Here is a 6,000-nt window from a genome sequence, read left to right as displayed (position 1 = left end):
CCTGAATATTTTTTCTAAAAAACCGATATCGAGAGACAATCTGATTAACAAAAGAGTAACAAAAAGTCGTAAAATGAGCTTTTTGAAATTTCCTAAAAAAATGACATTCTCTTTTCCCTTGCATCCTTCACATATTAAGTATAATAAAAGATTTCTTGAAGTAACTTTAATAGAAAACTGAAACATCAGAAACTATATTTCTAAAATTCCATTACTTTTGAATTCTTACGTTTTTTGTTAACGAAAATCGGAAATACGTCATCTCAAAAAACAAGCCAATATTGAAATAGATGACTTGTAAGATATTTAAGCCAATACCTATTGAGCTCCTTTGCTCTATTGGGTGTGCTTTAAAAAAACGTTTTTCATCACCTATATGTAACAGCATTCTTGAAAACAATAATTTATCGAGAAACGAGTTTTTAGTTTAACTATCCTTTTTCAAGTGGATTTCCTTGTTAGTTCCCAGCTTACTCTAAGCAATGTTCAACAAAGATCATTTTTTAGCATCTAAAACTTCATGAACCTTAAACCAAGGTGAATGCAGCGATTAATTGTCAACAAATGATGCTAAACTTAAAACTTTGTTACGGTGTAACAGCTCTGAGTGCTTGCTTTTAGCTGCGATTTGACTAAGACACTTTGCTTCAATAATTTTATGAATTCAGTGACATCAGATGCTATTTTCTTGCACACTGATGGATATTGTTTTTTGATCGGATGTTAATATCAGCGAACGACCTTTAAAAGTAAAAGTTTATACTTAGCGTAAGTTTTAGTTTCTACTTTCGTTCAGCAAAGAAGAATGAACTTCAATGTGCTGAGGATGATCTGAGTCTCATTGCTGCAGTCATTTTGGTGATACTCATGAAGACGTAAGTAACTTCCAGTATTCGGTTTATTTCTGTTTAAAAATTGTGATTCTGTTTTTGTTTTTATCCTTTATGCGAGTAAGTATTACATTTTATTTAAATTCAACAGAAGGCGTAATTATGATTTTAAATGAATATTTTTTATGCTCATGCGCGGCGTCCTCTCCTTTTTTACCTAAATCTTGGTAGATTGGAAAATGCTGACCCAAAGGTTTTTGTCTTAGGATAGAACAATACGTTTCTGTTTAATGAAGGAAAGGGTAACGAGAGGGTGTTTTGAAAAATAAATAGAAAGTGATTACCTATTTATTTTTTGATTAAAAGGGGCTGCAATGTTTTCCTCGTTTTTTACTTTGGTGCGGGTTTTCAATTCTCCAAAATTAGGTCCCTAAACAATGTATAAAGATAATTATTCAGTAAAAAACTTCCGAACGTATTTTTAAATGAAAATTTCTACGGGCCGCCAAAGCTCATAAAAGGTTAATGAAAGCTTTATCTGATTCCCACAAATTTTCTTAAATTTATCCAATCCTTAGAAATTTCAAACTTTGACATCAAATTATTTGATTAAGAATGAAATAATTAGAAAGACCTCAGATGTTTCAAAAGTATCCAAATATATTATATAACTACGTCTAAACTAAATCAAGAACAAAATGGTAGACTACAACAAAAACTTATGGAGTTGTTATTACAGGTGCTGTGAGAGAATATTAAAGCTTTGAAGAACTTAATGGATGCAGCATATTCTTTGGGCACAGGAAATGCAGAAATTGTAGTTCTGTGAAAGAGGTTATAAAGGCAACTGTCCAATATCAAAGGATTTGAATAGAAAAAGTGGTTTTTAAGTATCTCTACAAAAATTCACTTTTAAGGATTCATTGTTTTAAGAAAAAGTTTAAATGGTGAATTGAATATGTTAAGCTTAAAGTATTTTCATGTACTCATTGTATTATATTACTATATGATATACAATCATAAATTACATTATATCATCTTACATCTCATATTTTTTTCCAATATATTAAATTATATCATTGTAACATTTTACATGATGTCATTATATAATATTATATCATTACATATTAATTATATCATTATATATCATTTTATCCATTATAACATTTTACATGACATTATTATACAGTTGTGGACAAAATAATAGTAGTGGCTAGTAAAACAATGATTTGTGATAATAATTTTATGTAAATTTAAATATAAATTAATAAATTTAGGCATAACAGTAATACAAACACTGGCATAATGAAATGGGAGTAAAAAATGTTGGCAACACTGTTCAAATATCTAGATTTGTAGGTTAAAATAACATATCTGTTGTTTTCTATCAATTTATTTATATTAGCTTTTTGTTTATTTGGTTTTAGTAAGGCTAATTAAAGGTAAGATTAATTTTAGTGTTAATTTAATGAAATATATAAAATAATCGTATAAATTTATTTTATAAATAGATATTATGGGTCGTGCAAAGCATTGTAGTTCAGAAAAGAGACAACTAATTATTAAAATTAAAACAAGAAGGGAAAACATACAAATTTATTCAAGAGACATTAAGTTGTTCTCCTATGATGATTAGAAATGCTCTAAAATGGAAAAATGCAGGCGAAACAAGGGGCCGAAAACAAAAAACGACTGAACATGAAGATAGATTGATAAAACGTGCTGCTGTTGCCGATCCTTTTGTAACTTCCCGACATATTAAAGAAGATGCTGATTTAAGCGTTTCTTCGAGAACAGTACGTAGGCGGTTAGTACAAAGTAAGTTAGTCGCCAGAAGCTCAAGAAAAGTTCCCCTTTTGAAAAAAAGGTATGTGGTAGCAAGATTACATTTTGCAAAAACGCATGCAGATTGGCCTGTTTCAAAATGGCGTAATAATTTGTGGTCTGATGAAAGCAAAATTGTTTCATTTGGGTCAAGTGGACGCAGGATGTATGTAAGGAGGCCACCTAACTCTGCATACAAACCGCAATACACCATAAAAACTGTAAAACATCTATAAGATTGATGGTATTATGGACCAAGACATATACCTTCAAATATTACAAAATACCATGTTGCCCTATGCAGAAGAAGATATGCCCCTAAGATGGGTTTATATGCAGGACAACAATCCAAATCATACCAGTCGCAGGGTAAAAAGTTGATTGATCGAGAATAGGGTTGCAGTTATGGATTGGCCTGCACAGTCACCGGATCTCAATCCAATCGAAAACCTTTGGACGGATGTAAAAGAGGCAGTTTATAGTCAAAAACCAAATAATCAGCAGGTGTTATGGCAAGTTGTCCAGAATGCTTGGAACAACATTCCTTTAGAACGTTGTCAAAGTTTGATTAACTCAATGCCGAATAGATGCAGAGCCGTGATAAAAAACCGAGGGCATGCGATTAAATATTAATTTTTTACTATTGTTTAATCAAATTTATATCATTTTTTTGTTAATAAAATAAATTATTTGCAATTTAACATTAAATAAATTAATACTACTATTATTATGTCCAACCAGTTTTTTTATACTTATATAGGCCTACTTATTATAAATAAAAGCAAAAATTTAAAACTTTCTACTAATTAGTTTATCATCTCACTCCTATTTAATTAATAATCCAGTATTACAATTTCATTTTTAGTAACTGTTTAAAGATAATAATATTAATTCGTTAACTTTAATCACACAACTATTATTTTGTCCATTACTGTATATTATATTTAACAAAATTATGAAAAACATATGATAAGTGCAGAAAAACAGTTTGTGTCATTTCCGACTACAGGTTTACAAACTTCTTAGAAAACAAAGCTTAAAACTGCTTCAAATGTAAATGATTTTATGGATATGATAAAACTATAGCTTAAGTAAATTAACTGACTTAATTTTATGATATTAATGTTATTTCATAATAAATATATTGAAGCAGAATGAAGCAGAACAGCTAGCTTCAGCAACCATCCATGCTGTTGGTATGAGGTGGAATCCTAGAATAATTTTTCAAATCCGGAAACAGTACGCAGATCTCATATGTTTCAGGGGTGACATTCATAGGTCAGAGGATTTTTAAAATGCCATTCATCCTCCTTTCTTGGATTTTCCAAATGACAAATTTGTGCTAGATGCTTTATCCCCAATGGAGTTTCATTTATTTCTTGGCGTAATAAACCATCTTTTCAAAAACCTCTGTGACATTTGGCCAATTGCAAAAGAGTGGCCAGCTTCTTTGCACATCCTAATTTAGCCCTTTTATGAAGGCCAGTTTATTGAGAATGATTGCCTGAAACTGCTGAGAGGATTAGATCGTTTGGAGCCAACCTTCAGCTTTTTTTGTAGATTTTATTACAACTTGCTTTGGAAATGCTTTGAAGCCTAATTATGAGACGAAATTTGCTAAGTTTAAAAAAAGTTGCATAACTCTTCCAATCACAACTACATTAGCACTGACTGTGTTTCTTCATGCTCCAGAAGTTCTCGAAGCCAAAAAAATTGGTTTTAGACTCTTTAGTGAATGATATTTAAGACACATTGGATTTCAATGATATTTTAAGACACATTGGAATCAATAAAAAAGAAATCCAGAGCATCCAGACCACTCTATGCAGCTCCTGTACCATTGAGACTACAACAGTAAAAAAGTTCTCTAAAATTTTCGAGTTCCTGTTGAAAAATAAATATCACTTTGAAGAAGAGAATTGGAATATTTGAATTTTTAAGTGCATTTATGATTTAGAATTGTGTTATGTTCTTCAAAAAGAGTAATAAATATTTTTTACGGAAAGAAAAATAAGAATGCAAAAAAAAAAAAGTTTCAACACAGAATATAGAAATCTTTTTCCGTTTAGTCAAATTTGGAAAGATTCTCAGAAAAAAAATGAATAAAAAAACATTTATAGCCCAAATTAAGAGGAATATTTTATATTTTATGATTTTATTTATTTATTTTTTTTATTTTAGATCTTATACTTTATGGTTTTTCTGATTAAAACTGTTTTATGCAAGAAAACTGTGAAATTTCTAAACTAAAGAGTAGCAAAAATTTTAAATAATTGAAATTCAAAAAAGTCTCGCTGACGGTGACTATCACCACTTAAAAGGATTTTTCGGGTGTTTTTGTTGATACTAATATCAAAAATTTTCAACAGTAAACAATGGATTGAAGCCAGCGGAAGTGAAGAAGAAGCCAAATAAGCTCCATCAGCAACTAAAGAAGCCAAATAAGCTCCATCAGCAAGTAAGATTACAGCAACAATTTTTCATATTTAAGTACAAACTAAGATTAATTGAATATCTTTTGAGAATAAAAGTTTTTAAAACATTGTTTAAAAAAAAAACAACTTCCGAAGTTTAAAAACTTCTTAGAAAACAAAGCTTAGAAATAATCCGAACGTCCGAATAACCAGACTGAACGCATTTTATATTTATCTTATGATAAAAATATTGATGCTATTTTATGACAAATATATAAGTTCTCGAACGAAAAGACTAGTTCAGTGAGTTTCATATAACTGCATAATTTATACAAGTTTCTTATAACTGAATAATTCATTTATTTTCCTCGTAAAACCATTGTTATTAATTTATTACATTGTTAATATTGTTAACATATATTATCTAGCTAAAAAACGACAAAAAAAAAGGTATGTAATTATGATTGCCATAAACGTCTGCAAACATTTTATCAACCAAGTAAAGTTTTGTGTTTAAAAAAACTCTCTTAACGTTGTACACAAAGAAAGAAAAATCACACTTATTCTCTGGACAAAAACTGCTTCGCGTGAACTTATAAAAATTTATCAGCAGAAAAAAATCTCCTCTAAAAGAAGCTTTTTTACATCATCACAGAATATAATCTACATGCAGTTTGGATGTGATTTTGCTAAATCTAATCAAAAACTCTTCGCTTGATAAACACTTTATAATCACCCAACTCTAAACACTACTACAGAATCTGTGCACCATTTCATTAATATTTTGTCTATATTTTTTAAATGAGCTGATTTATGATGATTTGGGCATTTAAATTAGAGCTGTGAAAAAACCAAAATTTTGACCAACACCAATACCGATACTGACAACGATATTTAAACCGGTTCTCTCAAAGACAAAAACATAAATTTTT

Source organism: Hydra viridissima, unplaced genomic scaffold, assembly GCF_058129835.1.
Source record: "Hydra viridissima isolate aposymbiotic clone 2 unplaced genomic scaffold, HvirCarnegie_v1 scaffold_1, whole genome shotgun sequence".
NCBI classification, from domain to species: Eukaryota; Metazoa; Cnidaria; class Hydrozoa; order Anthoathecata; family Hydridae; genus Hydra; species Hydra viridissima.
Note: the sequence above shows the minus strand (reverse complement) of the source record.